This window comes from Capsella rubella, unplaced genomic scaffold (genome assembly GCF_000375325.1).
Source record: "Capsella rubella cultivar Monte Gargano unplaced genomic scaffold, Caprub1_0 scaffold_7, whole genome shotgun sequence".
NCBI lineage: Eukaryota > Viridiplantae > Streptophyta > Magnoliopsida > Brassicales > Brassicaceae > Capsella > Capsella rubella.
This window is the reverse complement of record NW_006238917.1, coordinates 12,240,231-12,261,596: the sequence shown is the minus strand read 5'-3', so window position 1 is coordinate 12,261,596 and position 21,366 is coordinate 12,240,231. Positions and strand designations below refer to the sequence as shown.

The 21,366-nt window shown below is 36.6% G+C and overlaps 1 pseudogene; it reads left to right on the top strand.

The window, feature by feature from the left end:
• The first annotated feature begins 1,745 nt into the window (after positions 1-1,745).
• LOC17880949 lies at positions 1,746-19,289 on the top strand (annotated as a pseudogene).
• The last annotated feature ends 2,077 nt before the right edge of the window (positions 19,290-21,366 follow it).

Here is a 21,366-nt window from a genome sequence, read left to right as displayed (position 1 = left end):
GTCTGCATGTTTTTTTTTTTAAAAAGGGACGGGTTCTTTCAATTTGGTATCACAGCCCTTACGGTTCTAGGGCGGGAATAAATGGTTGATTTTTAATGTGATGTGTGAATTTCGTTGATGAGAAATGATGATGTGGATTGCATACTGATTGATTTGGGTGTTTAATCAATTGTGTGAGCATGAAGACCTAGATCATCCTCTCGAGCTTTCAATGAGATTCCACGGTAAGTTGTGTGTTTTGGTGATGTTTATTTGGTTTTCTTAGCCTTCTGTTGTGTTGTAGATGGTTAGAGGTGGAGATGGCGGTCGCGGTCGTGGTCGGGGTCGTGGGAGTGGTCGCCGTATGGGGCGTGGTGTTGCCTCGGGTAGCGACACAAGTGTGGACCAGAGTATTACGGTCGAGCATGTTAGTGATTCTCAGTCGCATCAGGAGGAACCTGTAACGCCCGTGTTCTGAAAAATAATATGAGACTTGAGTGTATATAAGAATTAGGGTGGAGTCGGTTTGATTCCGGTGGATTGCCTAAACTGGTCGATTTGTTTAATTGAATCAAAAGGAGGTTTAATTAATGTCGGTTTAGGTAAATCCTGGTTTAATCAGAATTAAACCAAAAACTCTAGTTTTATTAAGAACGCTTCTTCTCTCTTTTGTTTTGTCGCTTTTGTTTCTGAGAGTTGAGTTGAGAAAAGGAGAAGGAGAAGTTCACTTGTGAGAAGGAGAAGGTCAGCTTTGCTTTGGTGTTTAAGGCAAGAGAAGCAGATTCGTCACGTCTTGGTAGAATAGAGTTCCGACGTATCAAATATTATCGAAAGGTAACGAATTTTGGTATGTCTGTTCCTAAGGCGTGTACGTTGATTCACCTTTTTTACAGAAGTGAATTCGGATTAGTATTCAGTGAGTTACATACAGTTTGGTGAGACGCGTTTTCTCAGTTGCGAACTGGGATCATCGGAGTTTGTAAGTGCGATCAAAGTTTCATCGCTTCTCCGATTGGCACCAAATTTTGTGGGAAGCTTCGTGACGTCTGGGTCTTGCTTTCCACCGAAGGAATTAAAAAGTTAACGGTTGGTTTCTGTTTTAGGGTTTCGTCTCTGTGGCTGTAGTTTTCTGATATTTCTGTCTATTTTGGTTCATAGAGATTTTGTTTGTGTGAATTGTTGTAGGGCGTTGTTTGGCTGTTCCAGTTGCGAGGATAGTCTTTCCTGGTTGTAGTTGTTATCCAAATCACATTGTTAAGGTGAGTGCGTGACCATGAGCTTATCTAAGCGATTGGGATTGAGTGACTTGTTTGTGATGATTTGTAGGTGAATTGGAAGTGTTATTGGATGTTTAGCTTGCTGGATGGTTTGTTTATATTATATATGTGGGTGCTATCTCATAGCTTGTGTGTATAACTCGTAGATTGGAGGATCGCTCTCACTGAGTATTTGTGATAATACTCACGCGTCTCATTGTGTTTGTGGTGCAGGTAAATTGTGATCCGTGGAATCATGGCGAGGAGAGGAAGATGATCTATGGCCTCGGTTGTTATGTTTTTGAATATGTTAATTGTTGTTGGAACATGGTTTAGAGGCATGCTAGGTTGCTGGTGTAAATTGTGGTTATTGAATGATTGGTTAATTAATATTATGATTAATTGATGTTGTTATAATATGTTTCCGTTGTGCATGATGATTTATTGTTGGGTTAATTCGGTTAGGTTAATTAGTAGGTATGGGACTATTAATTAATGAATTAAAAAAAAATGGGTCCGGTCTTTTCAAAACCCTTTGGTGGTGAGTGTGTGAGTGTCGTGGGAGCCGGTTTGTCCGGGAATGGTACTAGTGTGGATAAAAACCCGGTTGGGATGTTCGAGCAGGTGGAGCCAAGGGTCAGCATGATAGGCTTGCGGATCTGATGACACAGCTATTGGAGCGGTTACCGGGAGCGGTACCAGTGCATGCTCCAGTTGGACCGCCAGGAGTGGTTGGTGTGCAGCTTGTTGTGCCTGGAGTGCAGCCTGTTGGGTCCAAAGTGCAGTCTGTTGGGCCCAAAGTGCAGCTTGTTGGGCCTGGAGTGCACCCTGTTGGGCTTGGTGTGCAGCCTGTCGGGGTTGTACAGCCCGGGGGTAGGTGCGGTGGTCGAGCAGCCGTACTATCTGTAGATGTTGGAGACTCTGCAACGGTTCAGGATGTCCTTTTTACGGAGGTTCCGATCCGGCCGTAGCGGATGAGTGACGGGTGCGATTGGAGCGGTACTTCCAGTCGTTGAGGTGCCCGGATGCGTATCGGGTGGACCTAGCAGCTCACTACTTGGCTGGTGATGCACATTTGTGGTGGAGGAGTGTGCTGGCTAAGAGGAAGCAGGGCTTGATGGTGTGGGGGAACTTCTTGGCAGAGTTTAATGCCAAGTACTTCCCGGCGGAGGCACTGGACCGGATGGAGTCACAGTTTTTCTCGTTGACTCAAGGTGAGCGGTCAATGCAGGAGTACAACTCAGAGTTTAGCCGACTCTTGGTGTACTTGGGTCGTGCAAGAGATCCTGAGCAGATGCAGGTGTCTTGGTTCATATAGGGTCTCAACTACGACATGAGGGTGCGGTGCAAGGTGCGAGTCTATGCATCGCGTGTGGAGCTGGTTGAGGTGGCGGCAGAGATCGAGGACGAGTTGAAGAGTCACGGGGTGATTTCTAACCGGCATTGCAGCCGAAGAAAGCCCAGCCACAGTCGGTTCCGAGCAGAGGTGGCAAAACTGCTCAGGGACAGAAGAAGAAGTGGGATGACACTTTTAGGGCGAGTCAGGGTGATCGGAAGTGTTTCAGGTGTGGGAGCACAGATAACAGGGTGGCGAGTTCTCCCGAAGAAGAGCGAGCCATGGGTGGATACTCGTGTCTGTTACCACTGTAGAGAGACGGGGCACATCAAGACGAGGTGTCCTAAGTTGCAGTAGATAGCGGTAGCAGCGGTGCAGCCGGTGATGCAGCCAATGGTGCAGTAGTGGGTGTAGCCAGGATTGCAGTTAGGAGGGCAGTCTTTGGCTCAGTTGGGAGCACCGCCGGTGGCATAGATCGAGGGATCGCGGGGTTACTCGACCGTGGAGACAGGAGAACCAAGCACTGGACGGCCGATCACAGGTTCAATTCTAAGACTCAGTCTGTTTCCTTCTGTTGTTTTAGAATTCTTGTTCTTTTCCTGTGATTTTGGGGTGGGCGGTCTTAGTGAAAAGGGTTTGTGTAGGAACCATGTTGGTGGGCTGGTTCTTGTCCCACGTGATGTTTGATTCTCGAGGTAAGAATAGCTTCATTACCCCTGAGTGTGCGGCAGGTGGTAACATCCAAGGAGATGTTGGTTACTTCGGAGCCGTTAGAGTCACATGAGGCGCGCTGATAGTGGTTCAGGGACGGGCTAGTGGTGTGGATGTGCATATTGCGGGAGAGTCGATGCCTACAGATCTGTACATTAGTCCAGTGGAGCTGTATGATGTTATTCTGGGCATGGATTAGTTGGATCGGCACAGAGTTCATCTGGATTGTCACCGGGGGAAAGTCTACTTTGAACGGCCTGGACTGAAGTTGTATTACCAAGGTGTGAGTCCGATTTCGAGAGTGGTGATTTCGGCGATGCAGGCAGAGAAGATGATTCGAAAGGGGCGGGAGGCCTACTTTGCGACGATTGTGATGCCATAGACGGTCGGAGAGGTAACGGTTGATACAATCAGGGTGGTCCAGGAATTCGAGGATGTGTTTTAGTCGTTGAAGGGGATACCACCATCTTGGTCTGATCCCTTCACGATTGAGTTAGAGCTCGGGACAACGTCGTTGTCTAAGGCTCCGTACCGGATGGCTCCAGCAGAGATAACTGAGCTGAAGAAGCAGTTGGAGGATCTGCTGGGTAAGGGTTTCATCCTTCCTAGTGTTTCACCGTGGAGAGAACCGATGTTGTTTGTTAAGAAGAAGGATGGGTGTTTTCGGTTGTGTATTGATTACCGGGGACTTAACCGAGTCACGGTGAAGAATAAGTATCCTCTACCGCGGATTGACGAGTTGGTGGATCAGTTGGGGGGAGCTACATGGTTCACTAAGATTGATTCGGCGTCGGGGTACCATCAGATTCCTATCGACAAGGCGGATATCCGTAAAACGGTGTTCAGGACAAGGTATGGGCATTGCGAGTTCATGGTGTTGCCTTTTTGGTTGACTAATGCACCAGCGGTGTTTATGAGGCTGATGAACAGCGTATTCCAGGCGTTTCTGGATGAGTTCGTTATCATATTCATCGATGATATTTTGGTGTATTCTAGAGTCCTGCGGAGCACGAGGAATATTTGCAGGCAGTGTTGGAGAAGCTGTGGGAGCAGAAGATGTATGCTAAGTTTAGCAAGTGCAATTTCTGGCAGAGAGAGATAGATTTTCTGGGTCATATTGTTTCTGTAGAGGGAGTTTCTATGGATCCAAAGAAGATCGAGGCCATCAGAGATTGGCCTAGACCGCATAATGCCACAGAGATTCGAAGTTTTCTGGGGTTAGCGGGCTTGTGAAGGGCTTTGCCAGCATAGCTTAGCCGATGACCAAGCTGACGGGGACGGATGTTCCTTTCTTATGGACTCCTGAGTGTGAGCAGGTTTTTGCTAAGCTCAAGGAGATGTTGACAAGTACGCCGGTTTTGGCTTTACTGGAGCAAGGGGAGCCGTATATGTGTACACAGATGCTTCGGGAGTTGGTTTGAGTTGTGTGTTAATGCAACAGGGTAAGGTAATTGCTTATGCTTCGAGGCAGTTATGGAAGCATGAGGGCAACTATCCTACTCATGATTTGGAGATGGCAGCAGTAGTCTTTGCTCTAAAGATTTGGAGATCTTATTTGTACGGGGCGAAGGTTCAGGTGTTTATAGATCATAAGAGTCTGAAGTATATATTCATGCAGCCTGAGTTGAACTTGAGGTAGAGGCGTTGGATGGAGTTGGTTGCCGACTATGACCGGGAGATAGCTTACCATCCCAGTAAGGCTAACCTGGTTGTAGATGCTCTGAGCAGGAATCGGGCGGCTTCAGTTCGAGGGCAGGATATGGAAACCTTGGTGGGAGAACTCAACACATTGCGGTTGTGTGCTATTTCCTTAGAGTCACTAGGGTTAAAAGCAGCTAACCGACCAGACCATCTGACTAGAGTTCGAGCGGCTCAGGAGAAGGATGCGGGGCTTGTTAATGCTTCCAAGGATACTAAGTCGGAGTATCAGGTTGCAGCCAATGATACTATCCTTGTGCATGGGAGAGTCTTTGTGCCCAAGGATGAGAAGTTCAGACGGGAGATTTTGAGCAAGGCTCATGCGAGTAGGTTCTCTATTCATCCAGGAGCGACCAAGATGTACAGAGATCTGAAGAGGTACTATCACTGGGTTGGGATGAAGAAGGACGTGGCTAAGTGGGTATTTGAGTGTGATGTGTGTCAGCTAGTGAAAGCTGAGCATCAGGTGCCAATTGGATTAATGCGGAGTCTTCCCATTCAAGAGTGGAAGTGGGATATGATCACGATGGATTTTGTGGTGGGTTTGCCAGTGTTTCGGTTCAAAGATACCATTTGGGTTATTGTGGACCGTTTGACCAAGTCTGCACATTTCTTGGCTATTAAGAAGACTGATGGAGCGGTAGTTTTAGCTAAGAAGTATGTGCAGGAGATTATGAGAATTCATGTAATACCGGCCAATATTCTGTCAGACCGGGATTCGAAGTTCACCTCGGCGTTCTGGAGGGCTTTCCAGAAGGAGATGGGCACTAATGTGCATATGAGCACGGCTTACCATCCTCAGACAGACGGGCAGTCTGAGCGGACCATTCAGACACTCGAGGATCTGTTGAGGATGTGTGTGTTGGATTGGGGTGGTCAGTTGGGAGATCACTTGAGCTTGGTGGAGTTTGCCTATAATAATAGCTACCAGACGAGTATTGGGATGGCTCCTTATGAGGTGTTGTATGGGAAGCCATGTCGGACACCTCTATGCTGGACTCAAGTGGGAGAGAGGAGCATTTATGGTGCAGATTTTGTTCCGGAGACTTCAGAGAAGATTCGGGTTCTGAAACTGAACATGAAGGAGGCGCAAGATCGGCAGAATTTTTTCAGTTTGATCGGTTCGATTTTAATTGCGTTCGATTGGGGTTGGTTTGGCTTTAACCCTAAGTGACGCTTTTAAAAGAGAGTTCTTGGTAGGCGCTTTTTGACACTTCTAGAGAGAGTGAAAAGTTTCAAAGTTCTCTAGAGAAGTTTGGTGAGGTTTGAGGGTGATTTGAGGCCTGTTCTTTGTGATTCTATCCTAGAGAAAAGAGATCTTGTAGCTGTGGTGTTAGGAGAGTCTTTGGTTGCTGTTGTTTAGTGCATTTCGTCCTTGTTGTAATCCTTTTTCAAAGGTGAGTGCATGAATAGGCTGATCTAAGCAGTTTTGATACATATTTTGGGTGTTTTCTCTGATTGATGATTGATTTATGTGTTTGTATGCTTGTTTATGTGATATGGTGACCTGGTACGGGTTTGAGTAGGTGATAAATCGGGCATGGAGTGTTAGAGGTGGTGGATCCGTCGATGAGAGGCGACTGGAGCGAAGTTAGGGCTTCGGTGTCGATCGACACTACTCGTCAGAGCGGGTCATTTTGTGTTGAACGTGACTTGTTTGTGTTTGTTTGAGTTAATACTTGAATGTGTTCACTACTGCTTGTGTGTATAGCCAGTAGTGGGATATTTGCTTCATTAAGTATTCCGTGGAATCATGACGATGAGAGGAGGATGATCTAGGCGCTCATTGGTGTTTTAGATTATCGTTGGATTTGTTAGGGTGTTAGAACTGAATTTAGAAACATGTTAGGTGTTTATGTTTCTGGAATAATGTTTTGTTGAACTTGCTGGTTTAATGGAATTGTGCTGAAGTCTTCAGCTGGTTATGTTTTGTGCGGTTTAATTGATTTGAATTGATTTAGGGCTGGTTTAGCTGGTTTACAATTGGTTGGGTTAATCCGGTCTGCATGTTTCAAAAAAAAAGGGACGGGTTCTTTCAAATTTTATCACGCGTTTTTACGCGGGCTCTTATCTAGTATTTTATAAATCCAAACCGATATATAATTTCGTTTAGTTGTAAATCTAAACTCTAACCACTCTTTTAATTGTAAGATTAATGTAACTCCGTGATTGTCACTTCTCTCAGTGGGTCCGATGTCCACTCTCATTCCATGGGCCCACCCTATTACTGGACTTTAAGTCCATTCCAGGCCTGTGGGTCCACTTATATATAACAGTAAGAATCCTACTTGTGAGGCTTTAAACACTTGTTAACCGATCTTACAAATCAACACATGATATTTCATGTGTTTTGTCCTCATTCGCACAGTTCCGACAATCACGTCTGGAATGTTACACATCCTTAGATTACTTCAGCATAAACGCAATTAAGTGTGGAGTTTTCTTAAGATATTTGACCAAATTAATTCCATTAAACCTCTTCGCGTTTCTTGAAATCGGAGTTTCACAATTCACCCCACTAACATATCACAACGTCCTCATTATGCACCAAAACTGTCACCACTGACAGGGGAGCCCTCATGACTCCACACTCATCTGGATTTTGCTTTGATACCACTTGTAACTCCCCGACCGTTACTTCTCTTAGTGGTTCCCATGTTCTCTCCCGGCTAATGGGCTTACCTCTCTTAATGGATCCCACGTCCACTCAGCCGGTCGGTCCACTCTTATTTGATAGTCGGTTTGCTACATTCATGAGGCTTTAAAACTTGTTTACCAACCTTACAAATCACATCAACAATGATAGGGAATAATTTTTATCTTTTTCTTTATCTCTTATTCCAAGAAATGCAAATGTCAAAGCGGATAACTTGGCTCGTAATATGCGTGCAGTTGTCCCTCCAGTTGGCTTATATAAGCCAATCTAATCAAAGTTGTTGAAAAAGAAAAACCATACAAATCACCACGTGATCTTTCCCTGAGTTTTGTCCTCATTCGCACAATTTCGACAATCACTTCCTCTAAAGTCACTCATCCTTAGACTACTCCAACATAAGCACGCTTAACTGTGGAGTTCTCTCAAAATCTTGACCGAAAAGATAACTGCACTTTGGTAACATAGGTGGCCAAATCAATTCCTTTAAAGCTCTATTCCAGCACTGAAACACGAGTCTCGCATTTCAACCCACTAATAGAGCAAAATGTCCCATGTTGCACACCAAAACCGTCACCTTCTAACAGTGTGAGCCCACTTGAATTAACACTCATCTGGGCTTGGCTCTAATACCACTTGTAACGCCTCGTCCATCCCTCTCTGAGTGGACCCCATATAAATTCTTAGTCCATGGGTCCAACTTAAACAGAAAAATAATTTTTAATTCTAAATCGAAATTCTAATCTTGCGAGATATAAATTCAGTCCGGCATATAACTTTGTTTAAGTGTAAAATCTAAACCCAAAACCTTATTTATAAATCTAAATCGATACCTCGTTTAATTAAAAACTATATACATATTTTATTTCCTTAATTATGTTGTTTTCTGATTTTAATTTCGATTTTTTTTCTTTAATATAGCATTACTGACATATTTCTATATTTGCATTGGCTAATTAAGAGGGAGTGAATAAGAAAGGCGAACCTAAAATGTTTTTCAAATACCGCACTAAATTCAAATTATCAATTCGGATAGTTATGACTTATGAGCATCTTATAGTTTTATTAACATCTCATGTAGTTATGAGCATCTTATAAATTTAAATTCCATAATACTTATAGTATAAACATATTAAATAAATGTACACAATGAGTTTTATTACTAAAATCCATTACAATGATAAGAAACATTTTAATGTTCATTTGTTCCTTTACGAAACAACTTTCAGTAGATCACGGACCATACGATCGCATTATTCTATTTTGTAATCTCTTTCTTTCTCATCATTTTTTCACTCTCTTGTTTGAAACAATTCCCATATCGATTGTAATTTGATCCATCAAAACTCAATTTTTAAAACATTATTGTTTTGGGAAACCTGGATTCAACGTGATAAAACTTTGTAAGCATTGCAAAATATTTTGATAATAAAGTATATTAAACACATATCAATATTGGGAAAATTCCATAAAAATTCTCCATCTAATTTTAATTTGGAAGTTTAATATCCAATGTTATTTGATTGGAAACAAAATGCATGGTTTATTAATTTGTTGTCTATTAATACATCAAGTATATAAAAATTGTCGAATCGAATAAACCGCTTAAGAACCGATAATCGGATTGACGGAATCACTAAACCGGGGTTAATGGAATTACACTAAACTTAGAGTTTATCGATCCCAATTCGATTTGAGGTAATAGCAAAGGACAATGTAGCCTTTGGATAACCCCAAATTACCCGTGTGTTTAGGGATTAGTGATTTCGTCAACCTCGGTTTAGTGATTCCGTCAATCCGATTAAACGGTTTATACGATTCGACAATTTTTATATACTTAATGTATTAATAGACCAAAATTTAATAAACCATGCATTTTATTTCCAATCAAATAACATTAGGTATTAAACTTCCAAATTAAAATTAGATGGGGAATTTTTATGGAATTTTCCCTATCAATATTTGGGTAATACATTTATTATAAATAAATATTTTATAACCCCATACCGAAATATAATTTCGTTTAATTTCAAAATCTAAACCCTAACCACTATTTTGTAAACCCAAACCAAAATATAATCTCGTTTATGTATAAAATCTAAATCATAACCACTCTTTTATAAACCCTTAACCGATATTTTTTTTTAATTGTAAGATTGTAGTTCCTTGATTGTCACAACCCGCAAATTTAAAGATTTTGTAATGATATAAACGATGCCTAATTGGACCATATATTTTATTTGTTATTTTTATTATATTTGTTAAGATTTCAAATTATGATTGCTGCTTGACATTAGGAACTGAAGAAATGAGGTGGAAGACCATCCAATATCCATGGTATATTAGTTATCATGAACGTTAAGGTAATGGACTAATGGAATATGCATCAATGGGATTTTGTATTACTTAGCTCACTACCATGAATCATCTCTTTGATTACTTCTTTACCGACAATGTCCCAACATTGTTTGTAAAATCTAGCCGTAATTCCATTCAGCCAAGAGCACTGTCATCACACAAGATGCATATCGCAAAAGAGATTAATTCACATAACCAAGTGCTAATAGCTAAATTGGTAATGATCTCTGGCAAAAAGCTTAGAGATCGCTGGTTCGAATAGCGCTTGGGACAAGACCAGGTTTCGGACATGGGGGGATGTATGAGTTTCAGCCAAGAACCTCTTTGATTATTCGGAAAAGAGATTAATTCACATAAGATGCTCTAATTGTGTTACTTAACTCACAATTTAAGTCGTCATTGATTGATTGAGTCATTGATGATCGGTAGTCTGCAAAATCCAATAATGATGAAACATGGGGTCTGTTGGTAGCAAGCAATCATTGTCGTGAAAAAATCTTGGGCACGCTCTCCAACTTTGTTTTCCATGATCGATATTATTTTGTTATCAGAAAACTAGGTTTTTGTACAATTATGATCGATATATAAAAGTTTATTTTAAATGTTTTAATAGTTGTGGAAACACCTTTAGTCCAGTGGTTGACTAAGGGTTGATTAATGCTTCTATAATTAGAGGTTTGGAAGGCTTTAAAACTTGTTTACCAACCCTACAAATCACCACGTGATATTTTCCTGAGTTTTGTCCTCATTCGCACAGTTTCGACAATCACTTCTCCCTGGGTCACCCATCGTATGACTACTCCAACATAAGCACGTTTCACTGTGGAGTTCTCTCAAAACCTTTAAACAAAAAGATAAGTGCACTTTGGTTTCATAGGTGGCCAAATCAATTCTTTTAAACCTCTCCGCCAACAGTGAAACCGGAGTCTCACAATTAATTCCAACTAACAGACCACAATGTCCTTGATGGTGTGAGCCCACTTGAGTCAAGACTCATATGGGTTTGGCTCTAATACCACTTGTAACGTCTCGACCATCAATCTCTCAGTAGACCCTATATCCACTCTTAGTCCATGGACCCACCTCTCTTAATGGTATGTCCATAAGCCCACTCATATCCCAGTTCGTAAATCCACTCATATCCGATAGCCAAGTTGCTATGTCCTTATAAATAACAACATGATATTTCCCTGTATTTTGTCATCACTCGCACAATTCCGACAATTACTTCTACGAAAGTCACCTATCCTTAGACTACTCTAGCAAAAACACGCATAATTATAGAGTTCTCTCAAGACCTTAGGAAAAAATGATAAGTTTACTTAGGTGACATAGGTGGTCAAATCAATTCCCTTAAACCTCTCCACATGTTCTCTTAGTGGTCACATGTTCTCTCCCAGCTAATGGGCTTACCTCTCTTAGTGGGTCCCACATCCAGTTCGGCCGTCGGTCTATCATTATATGATGGTCGCGTTCTGTTCTCTCCTCATTTCTCTATCGTGAAAACAAAGTTTTTTTTTTCTTTTGGCGACAAAGATGGCGGTTTGGCTCAATCTCCAATCTTCCGCCGTAGATGTCGTCCAGCCGACCAATCTTAGAGATATTACAAACTCCAGCCATGTGGGAGTTCCACGGGGAGGAGGAGATTCCAAAATCAGCGAGTGGTATGATAAAAAGGCGGCGAGGAGTACGAAAATAATAAATTGTTGGCTCCGTTTTGTACAATTTCTTCTCAAATCGCTAAGTTTTGGTATGAATCTCTCTCCGGATGTTTGAAATCATGTTGTTTGAGTGTTGGAAATATAGGGTTCATCGATTTGGGAAATTAGAGTTTTATTTTCTTGTTGTAAAATTAGGGTTAATTGTGTTTCTCTTTATATTTAGGCATGATTTATTTAAGGGTTTACACCAATGGCACCGAGTTAATATGATAGTTTTATTTCAATGGTTTGTGTTGATGAGTGTTTTTGCTTTACACTTTACTATGATCGTAGGGGATGAAAGATGGTTGTAAGACATTATTTGTGTCTGTTATAAGTACTATGCAAATGAGGTTAAGAACTCTTTTAGATTTATGTGTTATAATTATTTGTTTTTGATATTATATTAGTTCAGTTCTCTTTTCATGTGATCTATGGGGTTGAATTGATGTTGTTAACACTTGATTTGACTATTTGTTTCTGATATACAACCTATACAAATGAGATTTTGTTTTTGTCTGGTTGTCTCTGTTATAACTACTATGAGAATGAGGTTAAGAGTTCTTTAAGATTTATGTGTTATAGTTCTTTTTCTGATATTAGATTAGGTCAGTTCTCTTTTCATGTGATATATGGTTTCGAATTGATTTTGTTGACTATTATTAGTCTGTTATACCAACTATATGAATTAGATTAAGAATTGTTTGAGGTTTATGTGTTATAATTCTTTGTATTTGATACAACTTAGGTTATTGGCTGTGATTATTTGTGAAAAAGGCAATTGTTTCAGTATTTTTAACACATTTTTCTATGGAAAAAGGGTCATAAAAATCCCGAACTTTCAAATTTGGGACGATTTAATCCCGAACTTTAAAGAAGTCATTTTAATCACAAAGTTTTGTTGACTTTTCTGTAAAAGAGCTAAATTTTGTTGACTTAGCCCGTTAGCCGATTTAAACACGACGTTTAGTTTCTCTTAAAATTGTAAAGACGGGGTTAGCTATCCTTGAGTTACTTCCGTTTCAAACCACAAGACGACGTCGTTTAACAAACTGAAGAAACTAAATCCCAAAATCGATTCATAATTCACAAATCTAACTAACTAACCCTAGAAAAATCCACAAATTATATTTGCTTCTTGTTTAATTGTTGCCATAGCGCGGACCCATAGAGGAAGAAAACGAGTTCCAACGTCGTTTTATCGTCTAAGAAACATGGTCATTTAGGCTAAATAGAAGCAGCTCACAGATAGTTAACCACATCTTCAAGTTTTTAAGAAAAATTAAATGCCATTCTTAAATAAGTGAAGTCAACAAAACTTAGCTATTTTACGGAAAAGTCAACAAAACTTTGTGATTAAAATGACTTCTTTAAAGTTCAGGATTAAATCGTCCCAAATTTGAAAGTTCGGGATTTTTATGACATTTTTCCCATTGTTCTATAGCTCTATCTTCTTCTTGCTTGCTCATTAAATGCATGTAGGTAGATAAATGTCTCTTTCTGTACTTGGATAGTATATTTGTTTTTAATCTCTGCATGGCTAAACACAAGTAAATATGCCATAGTAGGCAATGAGCAAAGAGGAGAAGCCTTCTGGAAGCGGATTGCAGCATATTTTGCTGTAAATCCCAATGTCTATGCTTTCAGAAAGAGAGAGCCAAACCACTGTAAACAAAGATGGGCCAAGATAAATGAGACAGTTTGTAAGTTTGTTGGATCTCATCAAGCTGCAACAATTCAGATGGCTAGTGGTATGAATGATGATGATCTGATTAAGCTAGCTCACCCAATTTATGTGATTGATTTACAAGAAGAAGCTCAACTTGGAGCATGCATGGAGAGAGATAAGACATGATCAAAAGTGGTGTGCATTACATGCTACTAAAGAAACTGACAAGAGTAAAAGAAGGAAGGTTGACTGATAACATTTTTTTACGGCTCTGGATATCAATCACCTAATATAATTGTAGTATAAAGGGTTTTATCGATCCAAATGTACGCGTACAAACAGTTCATATGCAATCAATATTCAACAAGTTAAGCCAAGCTGGAAAGGTTTTGAACTATCAACTACTGAATTTAAAACAAGCAGGAACTAAGCAAGAGACAACATTAAACTAAAACATAAATGAAACTACATAAACAAGAACATGCAGTGAACTACATAAACAAGAACTACAGAATTAGAAATGCAAGAACAGAAATTAAGCAAGGTAAATCAATCAATTAAAGGGAGGCTATGGGGATGAGATGGTGACTTCAGTGGAGATCCTTAGGTTCACTATGTTGCTAAATCAATTAAACACAAACAGTGCTGTTTTCTAGACAACAAGCTCATAATCTAACCAGTTCAATCTCTTGACAAAGGCTATCTAATTCAAATCACTTCCTAAGCTCAACTTCTGGTTGATGAAACAATATACCACTAGCGAGTTAAAAGATAAATACCTAGAAAAACATGATTAATCTACTAAAACAAGCTTTTTAGCGTTTTATATTCAGTTTAGAAAATCTTAAGCATGTTCAGTTCTTTCCGCTAATTATCATTTAGTTGTTTCCTCATTCCATTAAACATACAAACTTGGGCCTTATGTAAATCAAGTCAATTTTAGTATCAGAAAATCAATTCATCTTTTGTTCTTGAAAGAGGAAAAAAAATCAAGTCAAGTTATACAAAATATTTCATACCAAGTGTGACAAATGATAAACATGAAAACTCTTAATGGTAAAAAATCCAATGGAATAAGAAATGAATAAAACATATTTGCTAATAGTTTTTAGCAACTTGAAAGTTTATCAAACAATCCCGGTATTAATTGACTTGCAAACAACCAAACTAATAAAGCCTTCACTGTTGCATCTTGAAAGACATAATTTTCTTGAAAGACATAATTTTCTTACCACTATATGAAACCATTTTATCCATCTTTTTCGGGAAAGATCATCAAGTTCACAACCACGATTGAGTTCAAACATGAGATGATCTATCTCCAATTCCTCGATAACCTTCCGAGTATCGGCTATTTTCCTCTCAATCTTTTGAATATTGTCCTAGAGATGGCCACAACGCAGCCTGATCTTCCTCACGATTAAACACCACGTGATCAGTTTTCAGATCCATATATGTGAGCATTCTCCATTATTTCGTTTCATTCCTTAATTATACTCACAGAAATGGATCTCAAACCTGATCACATGGTGTTTGATCGCGAGGAAGATCCGGCTGTGGTGCTGCCATCTACCTAAGAGGTGAAGTCACTTACTAAGAGGGATTCGGTAATGGTCCGGATCGTTAATTTTGACCAATTTTGGGGTTTAGTTTAAATCTGATTTTTAATTCAATCCAAATTATCAATACAATAAATTTATTACACATCAGATTTGATTAACTACTAATAAATCAGTATTTATTAATCTGCAATTTATTGAATAAAATATATATATATTTAAAAATGATTAACCAGGGAGTACACACAATGAAACATCATTAAAATTAATATCCAATAAAAAAATTCCGATTAATACACCTTAGATTTGATTAACCACTAATAAAACAATATTTTTCAAGCTGTAATTTACTGGATAAAAAAGAAAAATCAAAAATATTTAAGAATGATTGACCAGCAGGTACTCGACATGACACATCATTAAAATTAATGTCCAATAAAAAAAAATTCTTTTAATATTCATAAGATTTGATTATTCACTAATAAGGTTTCGAATAGAGAAAGTGTATCGAGCATATCAAGTAGATTTGGCGGTACAAGTGCAGATCAAGTGATTCGACCGCTACAAAGTATATATTGAATGGTGAAAACAAATCAAATAGGTGTATATTAAAAAAGTATTGACTTTACTGAATTTTTTATATATATGAAAATCATAATAATGATGAGAAATTACTTTATTTTGAATTTTATATTGTAAATTTGTAAACTATGATAAATAAATAAATAAATTCTTTAAGGAAATTTTTATAAGAAAACTTAGAATATTGGAGCAAAAAAATATTAAAAATAATAATTATAAGAAAACTTTGAATAACTTTATTATGATAACTTTGTGAATTAAACAGTATATATTAATTTTATGAATTTAAATTGTTTTATTTGAATTTTAAACAAATAATTTTTAGAGTGGTATATTTAAATCATAGTAATAATGAGAAATTACTTTATTTTGAATTTTATATTTTAAATTAGTAATCTATGATAAATAAAAAAATCTTTAAAGAAATATTTATAAGAAAACTTAGAATAGTGAAGCAAAAAAAATATGTAAACTAATAATTATAAGAAAATTTTGTGATTTAAACAGTATATATTAATTTTATGAATTTAAGTAGTTTTATTTGCATTTTTAAGAAGTAATTTTTAGAGTGGTATATTAAAATATATATTTATGTGTTTTATTATTACAGCAGTATTTATTAATAAAATATTAAATAAAAAGGCAGTTCAGACATGATACGCATAAAAAAATGAAGCGTTCAACTATTATAAGCAGAACACTACTTTTTCTTTGTAAATTTGATATGCATGCAGATCATATTTATTTTTACTTTATTTTTTTAAGAAAATCCGTTTAAATGTAGAATGCATGTGAATGGTGAAAAAGCAGTTCTCCCGTTTTGCGTACCATCTGCTTTTTTCTGCCACGCCATTCAAGGCCTAAATCAGTATTTGTCGAGCTATAATTTAATGAATAAAAACATTACACTCAAAATATTATGAATGATTGAACATCAAGATGACACATCAATAAGATTAATATGCAATCAAAAATTTCATTTAATACACATCAGATGTGATTAACAATTAATAATTAGTATTAGTCAAGCTTTAAATTAATGAATATAGATAAAACTCAAAAACGTTTATGAATGGTTTGACCAGTGGGTATTCACTATGACACATCACTAAAAATAATATACAATCAAAATATTTTGTTTAATACAATAATTAACCACAAGTAAATCAATATTTTCATCCTTCAATTTAGTGAATCAAAATAAAATTATAAAATAATTTTGAATGATTGAACATTAGAAACTCAATATGACACATCATTAAAATTAATATCCTATCAAAGAAAATTCATTTATTACATATCAGATTTGTTTAACCACTCATAAATCTGGATTTGTTAAGCTGTAATTTAATGAATAAAAATAAAACTCTAAAGCTTTATTCAAGAGTTTGTTGTTGCAGAAGGTAGCGAGTGGCACCAGAAAAGAAGGAAAAACGCATGGCTTGTTAACAATTTAATCTTAGTACTACTATATAGATAGTTTATTATAAAGAAGCCATTTGGCTAAAAGGTTTGTGTGTTGATTTTAGTTATCAAGAAGACTGTAGTTATAACGTTGCTCCACAACAAACGTTTTTATATAATTTATGTTTGCAAAAATATTGTAGGTTCATTTATGTTTTATATATATTTATGTTTGTACATTTAGACCAGGTGCCATAGGTTCTTTACATGTTTTATATACTATGTTAGTTAGAATAATGGTGTCAACTCCTCCGTCAAATTGATTGCTTTAAGAATAATGGAGGTTTACTTTGCAGAATTTTAGTTCACAGTTTTATACTTTGCTATTATCATCATATGTTATCAGTGGATTTTAATAGAGGATATAAAAACTGTCTTTAGAGAAAAATGTATTTCACAGAGTTTTTTTCTATTTTCCTTTTAATTATTATACAATATAATAAATATATTTGTCTGTATAATATATGTTAGATATAGCATTTTAATTACTTTAAGATGTAGTTAGCTTACAAAAGTCGTTAGATATAATTGGCGCGAACAATTTTAAATATTGGCTCAAACTCTTTCAATATTTTTTATATTTCCATACAAGTTAGATATTCATTTTAATAATTTGGTGCAGTAGCCGTTAATTATAAATGGAGCGAAATAACAACTTATTGATACTATTTAAATATTAGTTAAAAACAATTAAAGGTTAATAGCCATTAGATACATTAATTGGCGCGTAATATTTGAAATGTCTGTTATACTTGTAACATATAGGAAAGAGATTTAAGATTGGAGGCTAATTTAATACAAAATAATATAAGATGTCATATTATTCAGGTAGTCTAATGTAAGGACTTAAAAATTTGGAAAGAACATAAGAAGATTGTGAAGTTTATAGGATAGTCAAAGCAGAATTCTTAACTATCTTACCAATGAAGAATAAACATTTAAGACATAACTTAGACTATGAGAAGAATCTAGATGTAATTAACAAGTATTTGCTTCAACAAGTAATTGCCCATCTATATAAATTAGACTCCTCCTCTATGTTCTCTTCAGATATAGTGAGATTTGTTATTGTTTATATAAGATTATATTATAGCTATGAGTTCAGAGAGAAATTCTAAGGAAATTACCAAACCAGTAGTTGAACCAGTTGATGTTGGTGTTTGTGTAATTTGTCAGGAGTCTATTGCTGACAATGATGATGAACGCACAATCGTTAATCTTCGTTGTAACCATGTCTTTCATTTAGGTAAAAAAAAATAAAAAATTTAGTTTATGAAATACTAGATTCTTAATTTATGTTTCACAAGTCTTTGTTTTTTTTTGTGTGTGGCATTTAGTTGTGAATGTATTATTGATAGAATATTATTGTTAACAAATTCGTAGTTTCACATTTTGTTTGATACATCCATTAACTCGAATCTATAGATTTATGTCGACCGATATTGTCCAAAATATATGAGATTGTTGGCTATGAAAGTTAATTGTTTTTTATAATTATGAACTTTTAAAATTATAAATTCTTTGTAATAGTTTTGCTTGTTCATGTGATCTTACAAGTTTCTTCTTTGCATGTTTCCCTCTACAGATTGCATTGGGTCATTTTTCAATTCAAAGAACAAAATGGAATGTCCTTGTTGTAGACACACCGAGAAAGGTGACTGGTTGATTCCACAACCTGCTGAGCCATCATCTCCGACTCCGGATACCGATTTCGATATTTTGGGTGAAGGAGCTGATAATATGAGATCGTTACCGGCCATGGTAATAGATCTAAACCTTGATATATATAGATACATTAAAATATCTATTATCATGATATTAGGTCTCGAATTTGATATTATTCAATGAGTACTTAACATATTAATTCGTTACATTAGGTTGAGCCAACCATGATGTGGATCGACGAGGTGTTGTCTTCTGTTGAAGATTATGTTGAAAGACTCTTTGCCAATTCTTTTAATTCTTTGCATTCTCCATATGAACCAAACCATGTGCCCTCTCCATATGATTCGAACCCTATGCAGCCTCCAGATGCTCCGGACCAAATCCGTGACAATGGCATCATGAGGTATGGCATATGGAGGGATAACCTTTCATTAGAGGTTTGGCTGGAACGTCAGGTAGATGAACACATAGCCCTTATCGCTGATAGCCAACATCAATTACAAAGAATGATGTATGAGTACCAACGCATCACCGGAGGAATTAGTATTGACGGTGAAAGCAGCGATTGGGGAGGCAATGAAAGCAGTGGTGGGGGAGACGGTGAAAGCAACGATGGTGATGCAATGGCTGAGGAAGAGGTTGAAATGATGGAAGAGTAGCAAAAGGAAATGATAAAGACAACAGTTAAAAGTTGTGGCTCAAAGATAATTTAGACTTTGTTTTTTGTTTATCAAACTACAAATTTCAATCTTTTTGTTTTGTTTTTGCTTCATTTGGTTTCTTCTTTTTGATAACTTGGCAATAAATATATTTTCTGATATCCTAAAAATTTTATGGTTTCTTTTTATCTGATATCATAAAAATATTTTTATTTTACCCAACTCCTTATAAATTTAGAAGAAAAAAGAATCTTTTAAAGTTTTAGATGTAAATAACAAGAAAACCTTGACAAAATAAAATATAAAGCTTATTTCGCAATTTTCACACTTTAGCTAGCAAAAAAAGACCATATATCATACATATGGTAGTATATATATGTATGTCTATATTGACTCAAATAGAAATAACTTTTACAAGGAACAAAATCATGTATTTTTTTGTATATTGAATATTGAGTCAAATTAAAATCACAATAAAAAATTATGAGTCAAACTTTAAGACCAGGGTTTTGGTACCAATTTTAAGCGGATTTCACCACATTTTTAACTTAAATCTGGTTTTCAATATAAAATTTAAAACATTTTAAAGCTTCGAAAATAATGGCGTAAATATGAAGAATGCATCCAAAAAATCTTTCCCAAAATCTTAAATTCTTTTCTTTTTGTTGGCTTCGGTTCCCTAAACCGATCATGCTCTTATTTGTTTTCCCAAATCCTATTGATTGAAGCTCGAGTGGGGCTGGTAACATATTGCTTTGTACTTACAGAAGGTTCGTTGCATATTCAAGAGGAGAAGTTGTAGAGGACCAACAAAATATTTTGCAAAGATTTCTTAACAATTTAGGGCTTTTAACAATTACTTTAGGGCCTTCAAAATATTAATCCTTATATATATATATTAGTACCAGCTTGGTAACAACTTGTCCGGTGGGAAGATTGTTAAAGGGAGAGGTCTTGGGTTCGAGGAATGCCAAGCGCACCAATAACCTACTTAATTAGTGGCCCAGGTGGGCATGTGGGCCAGGAGAGAGGCTACATGCCATATTAGGTCCACATGAGAGAGGTTAGTGTCGATGCGATGCAGCGCTGTAAGAATGCCATGTGGCGGAGTAGGCCATGTGGCGGAGGATCCCACAAGGCGGGTTGTTACAATAATAATTTCGTCAGGTATATTTACCGGAGCAAACCTCTACAAGAAAACACTATGGTTTCCTACATGAGTACTCGTAGAACAATGGTAGGAAAAACTGATTTCCTTCTAATAAATTCCTACGAAAATAAGAAAACATTGATCTAAACCTTGATATATTAAAATAGATCAAGAAAATATTGATCTAAACCTTGATATATTAAAATATCCATTGTTATTGATCTATGGTTTTAACATGGAGAAAACAAAATCACATATCTCTTATATAGGCCATGAATGGATGCTGTTTTTTAATTTAGTTTTTGGATTTAGGTTTTAGCTTTTGAATTATAGATTTTAGTTTCAGTTTTTTCTATTAGTTTTTTGTATTCAAAATCCCAAAAATATGGCTTTTGGTTTTTGAGAAAAATAACATACAAAAATGAAAAACTAGATTCCCTACATTTTAGTAAACTTTAAAATTTAAAATCTTGAATGGAAGATTACAACAAAATAGTTTTACTAAATTTTAGGGAATCCAAAAATTAAAAATCTTGATTGTTTGAAAATGAGTTTTGAATAACAAAAACCAAAATCTCTTCCAAAATCCACTAAACATTCAAGGCCATATTGTCACTCAGGTTCCATGCCATTTTGTTTTTATAAGTATTGTAAGATAATGCTGTTTTTTACCCTATTTTCTTAATGATATTACAAGCTTATCTAATAAAAGAAATCACTAATATAAATCTTAATATATGTTTTAGCTCATGAATATATCTTCATGTATGGTCATATATATATATATATATATACTAGGGGTGATTACAAGGATTACGCTGAGCTTCTCTTTCAAAGGTTTGGGGATAGAATGAAGTATTTGATCACATTTAATCAAACCTTACACGTTCGCAAACAGAGGTTACGGAGATTTGGTGATGCACAGGT